The 11,314-nt window shown below is 48.7% G+C and overlaps 1 non-coding gene across 1 annotated transcript; it reads left to right on the forward strand.

Moving 5' to 3' along the window:
- The first annotated feature begins 4,829 nt into the window (after nt 1-4,829).
- LOC111818012 lies at nt 4,830-4,969 on the forward strand. The gene has a single exon (XR_002822094.1). It is a non-coding gene; the product is annotated as a U4 spliceosomal RNA (small nuclear RNA).
- The last annotated feature ends 6,345 nt before the right edge of the window (nt 4,970-11,314 follow it).

The raw sequence follows: 11,314 nt of genomic DNA on the forward strand, positions 1-11,314 counted from the left end.
TCTCCCCCAAAACCCTTTTTTAAAAAATCCTAGCTGAGTGGCCTGAGATGCCCCTGAACTTGTGATCCTCCTGCCTCAGCCTCCCAGAGTGCCAGGATTACAGTTGTGCTCTACTGCGCCTGGCTCCTGTTTAAAATCTTTCAGGGAAGAAAACAAGGGTGGAAAATAGAGCAGCCGCGGTTGTAGCTCAGTGTAGGGCACAACCTCGCAGGTGTAAGGCCGGGGGGGTTCGTTCCAGCACCCCCACCCTCCCCCAAGTCAAAATGTGAGCCTCCCCTCCTTAACCATAATTGGTGAAACCGAAAACGAAGCACTGTAATTCTCCACCTACTTGAAAGTCAGCTCTTTGAATAGCCCCAAGTTTGAGTTTCACACTGAAGTGAATCATGTTTTAAAACATTTCAAGTTTCTAAGTATATGTAAAAATATTACATCAAACAGCTACAGAAATGGGCAAATACAGCGTCACAGACATCACTGCTAGACTTCTAAACGCATCTGGTACCAGCTTCCAGAACTCCCAAGGTAGTAAAAACAGATCAAGTCCAGTTTCTCCTGCTCCTCTGGAGTCCGGGCTGGACCGTGAAGATAATGAATGGGAATCTGCCTCATTCGGAAGCCCACGACCAACACATTTATTAAACCCCTAATTGCAGTGCCACTAAGCTGCGCTGATGATTCACACAGAGAACTCCCTAAGCCCTGCCTCTCCGCCAGCTGTTTACAATCCCAGGCAGACAGGCTGGCGCGCTGGCCCATTTACAGCCAGGCCGGACAGAAACAGCACGACCCGAACGGAAGTCAGCGATATGTGAGCCAGGCACGCGTCAGGAATGGCAGGATCCAGCAGGGACACAGCCTTGGAAATTCCAGTTTGAGGTTCTACAAGATAGAAAGAGGAGTACTCTCCACCACTTCCTTCCCGTGCAGTCTTATAAGAAGCAGAGGTCAGCGATGTGTGGGTGGTGCATGCTGGGGGAGGCTGAGGCAGGACAGTCGCTGTGGTGACCTCAAGCCTGCCTGAACTAGGAAGTGAGAACTTGTCTTAAAAAGTGTGTGGGGGGGGAGACAGAGAGATAGCTCGGTGGAACAACTCTTTGCCTGGCAAGCACAGGGTCCTCAGTTCAGTCCCCAGTACCACCAAAACCCTAGGCAGCCACAGCAGCCTGGTTCCATCCCACACCGTGCCAGCCCCGCCCCGGGGTGTGCTGAGATGGCAATTGAGACTGGGCGTGGTGGTGCGCACCTGTAATCCCAGTTTGTGGGAGGCTGAACACATGAACCATTACGAATTTGATCTACATAGTGAGACCCTGGAGACCCTGTCCTAAAAGATTGTATATATATGTCTCATAATTGTTTCCTAAAATGCCAGCCTTTTATGCGCCCTAATTCTGAAGTCTTTACACCTAGGGTCATGATGATACACATAGCAATTTTTATATACCAGAATGGTAGCCATGGCTTTGAATGACATTCCCAAACAGCATACTAATCTCTCTCTCCCTCCCCCCCCCCGACCCCCGCACTGAGAACTGAACTCAGAAACTTGTACTTGGGCTGGTGAGATGGCTCAGTGGTCTAAAGCACCTACTTAGAACAAGCCTAGCAAAGCACAGGGACTGCAGGAAAGCCAGCATGACAAGGTCCTCCAGCAGAACAGCCCAAGAGAACCAGCGGCTTCCAACAGCTCCGACAGCTTCTCCAGGCGGCTTCCCTAACAGCACAGACAGCTTCTCAGTTCTGCCTCTTCTGCTGCTGGCAACGACCCTCAGGTGGGCCTCCCGCAGCCAGCACCACGTTAGTTCAGTTCAGTGGAGTACAGCGAGCTGAACACCACTACACAACCCAAAACCTTCAATGGAAGGAAGATAGCCTCGTCAATAAATGTGCTGAAAAAACTGACTTTCCATGTGCCCAAGATTAAAACTAGCCCTGTAGCTTTCACTATGCACTAAAGTTGAAATGGATCAAAGATATAAATATTAAAATACAAATACTAAATATGCTGGGAGATGAATAGGTAAAACTCTTGGGACTGATATAGGCAGAAACTTTATGGACAAAATCCTGTTCACACAGGAAATATAAAGAATCAACTACTTGAATCTCAGTTTATTTAAAACATTTTGCACAGTGAAAGAAACCACCAACAGAGTGAAGAGACAACCCACAGAGTGGGGGAAAAATTTCCCATCTGTTCCTCAGACAAAGGATTACAATCTAGAATATATAAAGAACTCCAAAAAAAAAAAAATTACACACTCCCAAATTCAAAGACCTAAGGGCTGGGCAGATAGCTAGTGGACTAAAGCACCTGCTTAGGCAGACATAGGGACTGCGGTTTGATCCCCAACACCACATGCCATGTTGGCCCCGCCCCCAGGGTGGTGACTGAGACTGGGCGTGGTGGCGTGCGCCTGTAATCCCAGCGCTTGGGAGGCTGAACACAGGCGGATCACTATGAGTCCGACCTGTGTAGTGAGACCCTGTAGACCCTGTGCTAACTATATTAAAAAAAAAAGATATACCATGTGCAGGAACAAGATCCTGATGATGAATGGGATTATTATAGATAATCTAGCTAAAATATACTAATTGTATCAGTTACTCTTCTCTCGTTGCTGGGACAAATACCCGACACCCAAAATGAAGGAAGGTGGGGCTGGAAGATGGCTCAGTGGTCTAAAGCACCTACTTGGAACAAGTTTGGCAAAGCACAGGGACCGCGGTTCAATCCCCCAGCACCACATGCCAGCCAGCCCCGCCCCCTGGTGGGCTGAGCTGGCCACACACACACACACACACACACACACACACACACACACTAAATGTTAAAAACAAAATGAAGGAAGGAAAGGTTTATTTAGCTCACAGTTAGTGGAGGTTTCAAACCATACGCAGCTGGCTCCACGGCAGAGTGGCACACGGCAGAGAGCAACCTTTCCTGGTGGTGGCCGCAGCTGAGGCAGCTAGCCAGCCTCCCTCCCCTCCTCACTTCGCAATGCATATTACCTGTCCCAGGGCAGGTGCAGCATGCATGCCCACAATAATCACAAACTCCAGAAGCCCCCGTGACTAGGTGTCCCTCTGGGGGGACACCTAGACAAAACCGTAACACCAATGCAACTTTTCCTTTGTATCTGTTGTGACAGGGTTTCACTATGCAGTTCATGCTGACCTTGAACACACTTTGTAACGCAGGCTGGGCTCAAACTCAAAGCGATCCTCCTGCCTCAGTCTCCGAGCGCTTATGGTATAGCTGTTCTCCACCGTGCCTGGTTCCCAATAAAATTTTAAAAACATGAGAAAAGAAAAACCACACAAAAGAAAATAGAAGCCACTCACAATCCACCACTTAAGGATAGATGCACACTTCACACCTACCATAGTAGTAATTCGCCTTTACTGAGTTCTTTACGCTGAGTACCAGAACTCAGATGCTCTTGCTTAATACCACCCCGCACCGGTGACCGGAGCACAAGATCATTATTTCCATTTCAAAGAGGAAGGAAACTGATTTTGGTTTTTTTGGTATGTATTTTGGTTTTTTGAGGCAGGGTCTCACTATGCAATTAGGGCCAGCCTTGTGTTCACTTTTATAGCCCCCTGTCCGGGCTCAAACTTACAGAGATCCTTCTGTCTCAGCCTCCTGAGTGCTAGGATTACAGGCATATGCCACCATATCTGGTTTTGGTGGTTAGCATAGCCAGCCCTCGAATACAGGGCCGGCATGGCATGCGGTACCTGGGATCGAACCCGGGTCCTTGTGCTTGCCAGGCAGGTGCTTAGACTGCCAAGCTACTTCCTCAGCTTACACTTGAGTCTTTTAAAGACATTTGAAGCTGGTTATGTTGACACATGCCTGGAATCCCAGCCCTCTGGGAGGCTGAGGCAGGAGGATGGCAAGTTAGAGTGTTAGACTGTCACAAAAGAAAAGTAAATAAATACATTAGGGCTGGGGTGTTCCTCTGCTCCAAGGCCTTGGCTTGAATCTCACTGGGTTAGGAGTGAAGCCGAAGAGACAAGGCCTCTCACTGCTTCAGGAGAGGAAGTGGCCAGAAGGCTGCTGTCTGCAGGCCTGGCTTTGGACTTCTGGACCCAGAGGAGGAAATATTTCTTTCTTTTCTTATTACTTAAAAAAAAATCTTATTTATTTGCTACAGGGTCTCGCTATGCAGCTGGGATTCGTAGCGATCCTCCTGTCTCAGCCTCCCAGCACTGGCCTTATAGGCAAGCACCACCACACCTGGTTTCAGTGGCTGACTCGGTGTAGGACAGCATGGTCTGCGGAACCAGGGATCTAACCTGGATCCTTGTGCTTGTCAGGCAGGCATTTAGACCACTGAGCTACCTCCCCAGCTCCTCTTTCTTTGTTTCTTTCTTTCCTTCCTTGTTTCTCTTCTCTCTCTCTCTCTCTCTCTCACTCTCTGTCCCCCCCTCTCCCCCTCTCCCTCTCCCTCTTCCCCTCCCTCCTTCTCTCTCTGTTTTCTACCCAGGGTCTTGCTATGTAGCCAGGGCTGGCCTCTAACTTGTGGCAGTTCTCCTGCCTCAGCCTCCTAAGGGCTGGGATCACCACAGGCGTGCACCAAAGTGCTCAGCTGAGATTGTTTTCTTTCATGAGATGTGGCTGGGTATATTTCAATAAAATTGATATTTATTGAACTCTGGCAGGAGTCTCCACCATCCCAACCACTTAAGAGGCTGAGGCAGGATGACTGCTTTAAAAAAAAAAAAAAAGCAAAACAAACACACAAAAAGGATGATCACTTAAACACAGGAGTTCTGAGCAACTTGGAGACCTTGTCTCTGAGAAATAAGTGAGGAACAGCTTTGCACAGTGGCCATGTCGTAGCCAAGGAGGTTCATCCGAGGTGCGATTATTGCTAATCGAAATCTTTTCCCAATACCCGCCATGACGACTGGAAATATAGTCGGCATTGGTAATTTTTGACGGTCTCTATGGAGACTGGATTAAAAAAGAAAGAAAGGGCTGATGAGATGGCTCAGTGGTCTAAAGCACCTACTCAGAACAAGCTTAGCAAAGCACAGGGACCGCGGTTCAATCCCCCAGCACCACATGCCACCCAGCCCCGCCCCTGGTGGGCTGAGCTGGCCACACACACACACACACACACACACAATAAATGTAAAAAAACAAAACAAAAAAAAACAATAAAAAAAACGAAAGAAAGAAAAGAGAAATAAGTGAATAAAATTTTTAAAAAGTAAATACCTTAGAGCAGTGGTTTGTTTTGCTGTCAAGACAAACGATGTTAATATAGAGTTGTATTTTTTTCTAAATTGAAAGCTTAACATTCGGGTTTAGTTGCCGTGCCGGCACTTGGTGATGTGTGAGAGGGCTCGGGCTTGAAGTGTGGGCCATTGTCTCTAAAAGGTTCGCTGTCCCATTTTATTTTATTTATTTATTTATTTCTGTATTTTAGGGAAGCGTCTACAGGGTGTTCAGGGTCTTACTACTAGATCAGACTTGTAGCGATCCTCCTGTTTGCAGGCTCCCAAGAGCTGGGATTACAGGAGAGCGCCACCACGCCCAGTCTCAATTGCCATCTCAGTGCACCCTGGGGGCGGGGCCACAGGCCCGGGATTGGACGCTCACCCCCCATGCCTGCTTGTGGGCGCTTTAATCCACTGAGCTATTTGGCTGGCTCTAATTGACACAAATTAAGACCCTGAGAAAGAACTTCTCTCCTTCCACTCTGCCACACACAAAATGAACAAAATACGTGTAACAGTCTTAAAATGAACTGATTATTAGAGAAGTTCTCTGGCAATTCCTTTTGTCATTCAGGGTCACTAAAAGCCTGAAAACAGAGTACAAGAATCACACAGTTTTTTTTTTTTTAGATTGAAGGGGTAACTCTCAGAGTTTCCAGAACCTCAAGAGGAGCGGGAGCACCCATGTTTTGCCTGGGAAAAGTAAAACCCTTTTGTTCGTTTGTTTTTGAGACAAGGCAGGCTGGCCTTGAATTCTCAGTGATCTCCCTGCCTCAGGACACGTATCACCAAACCACCTTGAATATCCCGCCCGACCTGGCCTGAGGAGCACAGGCTAACCGTCCCCGCGAAGTGCGTGATCAGACACGCGTGACACCCTCAGTGCCAACAGACACGCGAGTGCCTTAAGGAAGATGCCATGCGAAGGGCCAGCGGTGTTCCCATCTGCTTTAATCCTCTCTTTGATCCTTTGACCACTTGAATTCTCAAACTGGTTTCGAATATTAGAGCGGTATAGTCAACTAGACAGCTGGTCCCAGTGAGAAGAGGGCACTGCGTGGAGGGCGCGGGTAGGGCGGAGGGTGCGTGGTGGATGCCAGCCGGTGGGCAGCGCGTCACGCCCAGCTGACAACCAGCGTGGCGGTGCTGCGTGGGGGAGGCCCGCCCGAGAGCTGCTGCAACAGCATGAACGAAACCTCGGTGCTCCTGCTCCTCATAAGGTTCCGGGGACTCTGAGAGTGACCTATGCGATCTGAAAACCTGCGTGATTCTTGTACTCTATTTTCAGGCTCGTAATTGCTTCCAGGCTCCAGGGCAGATCCCTCAGCCTGCTGGCACAGGCCCTTCACCCCGCTGGCATGGACGTTCTCGCTTCGACCGCTGACCTCTGGGCCTTTCCAGCACAGCTCCGTGAAGTGGGCCTGCATGAGACATTGTCGTGGGCTCTGGGACTCCAGCTGGACTCGTGGGCAGCATAGTTATGGGCTCTAGGCCTCAGCTGGACTCGCACAGTACACTACTTTGGTATCCAGCCTTTCAGCTGGATTCTTTGGTCCTTAGGGTGTGGACAGATTTCCTTTAAATAAATCATGCACTCTTTGTACATGATTCTTTGGATGATTATAAAATGATCTTATAAAATGTGTCCTGTATTGTATTGTTCCCCTTGCAAAACCCTAAACTACAACTGATGCTAATTCTGAAGTGATAAAATGTAACCCACAAAGCTCTTTTATGTAAATGCTCTTATAGTTAAAAATACAAAAACTCCTCTACTCTACCTGGCTCCAACACTTCCCTTTGCCTAAACTGGCACAGATAAAGGAATGCCAAGTGTGGTGGCCCGTGCCTGTAATCTCAGCACTCTGGGAGGCTGAGGCAGGAAGATAGCGAGTTTGACCCCAACCTGAGCAACTTAGCAACTTAGCGAGACCATGTCTTAGAATAAAAAAGGACTGTGGGGGGCAGAGATATAGCTCAGAGTGATGCCCTGGGTTCAAGCCAGGGAGAGACAGACAGACAGACAAAGACAGACTGCTTTGACAGACAAAGACAGACAAAGAAAGACTGCTATTTCGAGTACTTGGCAGTTGCCCCTTTCCCAGTGGCCAGGTCTTTTGTCCCTGTCCTGTCCCCACTGCATCACCCAGGCAGCTGCCGCTGCCCCTGCCCCAGACATGTGAGCAACATGCCTCAGCCTGCCCATGGTCACCCCTCTGAGTTTCGGTGTCTGTCCCACGCTACAGTGGCAGTGGGGAAGCGATATATTACCACTCTTTGCCAGAAGACATTTCTCAAATTTTACAGGCCTGAGGTAACCTCTTAACAGAAACGTTTGCCACTTTCACCAGCCAAGAAATGAACATTCTGCAGAAGAGTTTGGAAAGCAGTTAGCAACTACGGCTTCTACTCAGCCTGGAAACTGCTCATCCGTCAGTCAGTCAGTCGGCTATCGGGAAGAGACAGGAATTCTGGCTTGTGCACTGTCTTCCCCATTCATACCGGGAGACAAGGGACAGATGAACCATGAACATGACGAGAGCTGACAACAGAAACGTAAACTCAGCCCCACTTAACTGGCTGGTCATCAAGCCTTTCAGCTGCTGGCATCTACAGCCTTCTGGCTGCCAGCCACCTAGTCTGGAGGCAGCAAGAGGGCCAGGCACGCTGCAAAGAGCCCCTTTCCCCAGAGAGCGAGGCCTGTTCAGCTCAGGAGCTGAAATGCTCCCTTGGGGCTGCAGGCACTGAGTGACACTTCTCGAGCTAGCAATCGGGTCCCCCACCAGTTCTTCTGGACTGACGGAGCTTCGAGGCGCTGATGATGCTTTTGAAGTCAGGGCTCACTGGGGGTGCCGGCCCAACTCTGAAATCCTAGCCATTGGGAGGCTGAGGCAGGGAGGAGATTGCTGTGAGTTCAAGGCCAGCCTGGATTAACACAGTGAGTTTGAGGCTAGCCTGCACTACATACCAAGACAGTGCCCCCAAAATACATTGTATGAATCTGTATAGTGAAATGTCCAAAATAGGCAACCCTATAGAGATCCAAAAAAAAAAAAAAAAAAAAAAAAAAAAAAAAAAAAATCTAAACCTTCTAACATGTATTGATTATCTAACACTTTTTTTTGAAAATTTATTTGTTACAGGGTCTCACTACACAGCTCAAACTCATAGTGATCCTCCTGTTTTCAGCCTCCCCAGCACTGGGATTACAGATGTGCACCACCACACCCCAGACCCAGTTGCTGGCTCAGTGCGCCCCAGGGGCAGCAGGGCCGGGGCAGCAAGCGGGACCCGGAATCCAACCCTGGTCCCTGAGCTTGCCAAAATGGGCACTTAGTCCACTGAGCTATCTCGACAGTCCTGTTGTTGCTATTTTTGAGACAGGGTCTCATTATGTCATCCAGGTTGGCCTTGAACTCACTATGGAGACGAGGCTGGCCTCAAACTCATGGCGTTCCTCCTGCTTTAGCCTCCACAAATACTGGGATTACAGTCACACCTGGCCATTCTTACTGAACTTCAGCCATTCAAACATTACATGTTATGACGTACCACTCTCCTGTGGCCCTGTGAGAAGAATACATATTCCTGAAAGGTGTAAATGTATGTCATTATTCACAATAGCCGAAAGGTAGGTCAACTGCTCAGCATATACGCACAGTGTGGTTTATTCATACAAGCGGATGTTATGCAGCGGGTGAAAGAAATGCCGCTGCCCCGAGCTCCACACTCTGGGGGGTCAGGCAGTAAGGTCACACATTTGAGCCCTGCCTGAGCGGCTCAGCAACTAGCAAGACCCTGTGCCCAGCGTGGGGTGGGGGCTGAGGGAATTTAGAAAAGCCCAATCTCAAGATAGAAAAGGAGAGCTGGGTAGGATGGCGCACATGTGAGGCAGGAGGATCACCCTTAGCTCAAGGCCAGCCTGGGCTCCATGGTGAGTTCAAGGGCAGCCCAAACTGCAAAACCAGACTCTGTCTCAAAAAATCAAAAGGCCTGGATGATGTAGCTCAGTGTGAAGGCCCTGCGATCAATCCACGTACCCAAAAAGTTAAAGAAGGCAGACCCAAAAGGCAATGCATTGTGCGACTCCATCTCTAGAAAATATCCCCAAAGGCCAAGGACAGATCTGAAAAGCAGCTTACTGCCCAGCAGGGCCTGGACAGAGGGAGGAGTTTGGTTTTCCTTTTGGGGTGGTAAAAACACTCCTAGAGTACATAGTCTCGAAGGCTGTGCATTACTGTGAGCGCAGTAGGGGGTACTGAGCCGCACACCTTAAGTGGTTGAGATGGCAATTTTTTTTTTTAGACAGGGCCTCCCTATGCAGCTCAGGCTGACCCTGAGCTCACTTTGTAGTCTAGGCTGGTCTCAAACTCGCATCTATCCTCCAGCCTCAGCCACCTGAGTTCCGGGATTACAAGCATGTGCCACCATGCCTAAGATGGCAAATTTTATGTGGATTTTGCTACAATACAAATTAAATGACTATAAGGGGCCGGGGAGATGGCTCAGTAGAACAAGCGCTTGCCTGACAAGCGCAGGGTCCTGAGTTCAATCCCTGGTTCCACGGAAAAAAAAAAAAGTTAAATGAATATAAAGAGTAAGAGCCATAGAATTTGACTAGTGGTCGTTTGCCAACCTCACAGCTGAGCCAGGAGGCTTAGTGAGACCTAACTGCCCACTGGGTAAGCTACACACCCATCACTACATGACCCATCTGCTCCTCATGTCCTACCGACACTGATCCTCCCCTGTCCTGACAGAATGTCAACTGTCCCTTTTCCAGCACAAACACATGTGTCTTATTCTGATCCCCTTGACCACTCACATTAGCCTGTCTTTACATCTGTCAAGTACAGGGAAGGACTATTTCTAGAATACCAAGGGCCCGCAACGCTGTCCAAATAACTCTGTGTCACAGCTGGGGATGTGGCTCAGGCGGAGAGTGTCTGCCAGTCATACCGAAGGGCCTGAGTTCAAGTCTCACCACTACAAAAAGGAAAAGAGGAACAAAAAAACAAAAGCAACAAGAACAAAAAATCATTCTGGCAGTCTTCAAACAATATCTGCTGTCCTGGGAACTGAGATGGATCACAATGGAACCAGCATGACCAGACATGGCTGCTGGGTGACATTTCCAGACCACTCCTCAGGTTAAAATCAAGTATGAAATCTCAGCCTTTCACCCCAACGGAGAGGTCCTCCCTGGGCCCTGCCACTGCTTTTTCGTATTGTGTGAACAAGCTTTCCATTTTTTGTGTGTGTTCCTTGACTACTGCTGAATTTTTTTCACACCCGGAGCACCACCCTGTCACACGCCATGCCTGGCACGGCACAGTGGACTTCACACAGCATTTAATCCAAGCACTTTCTTAGTAATGTTAGTGTGCTTTTTCATAAAAGGGAAAGGAGACCCGAATAAACCGAGGCAAAGAAAGAGGGTACTTCAATATGGAATACCTTGCAAAAGGCCAGCTTCTCCATTTCACTTACAAGTAAAGGACAGTAATGGGGGCCGGGGAGATGGCTCAGTGGAATACATGCTTCCCTGGCAAGCGCAAGGGCTGAGTTCAATCCCTGGTTCCGCAAGTCATATAGTAATGTGTATAGTAACTAAAGTGTAGAGTTCTAGCCAGGCATGGTTGTGCACACCTGTAATGCCAACACTCAGGAGGCTGAGACAGGAGGGTCGCTCTGAATTCCAGGGCAGCCTAGGCTACAAAGTGAATTCAAGGCCAGGCTGAAACGCATGGTGAATCCCTGTCTCAAAAAAGAGACAAAAATTAAAAAAATTTTAAAAAGGTGAAAATTTAATTTGGTTGCTTTAAAACACAATCATTTAAAATTCAACATGAGCTGTTTTTCAAATTCAAAGAACAGATGAGTGCCCAGTCTGTAAGGGTCGAGTCGCCGCGAAGGAAGGCCCCAAGAGTCGATCTCTCATGCAAGTCACAAAGGGCAAGCTTTTATTATCTACGTGCACGCAGGGCGGTCTGAACACGCAGGAACAGAGAGCGCGAGAACTGACCGTGGGCAGTGGTTTTAAGCCAGAAGACAAAGGGAGGAGGGGTTTTGCAAG

Source organism: Octodon degus, unplaced genomic scaffold (assembly GCF_000260255.1).
Source record: "Octodon degus isolate 3935 unplaced genomic scaffold, OctDeg1.0 scaffold00076, whole genome shotgun sequence".
In the NCBI taxonomy this organism is placed as follows: domain Eukaryota; kingdom Metazoa; phylum Chordata; class Mammalia; order Rodentia; family Octodontidae; genus Octodon; species Octodon degus.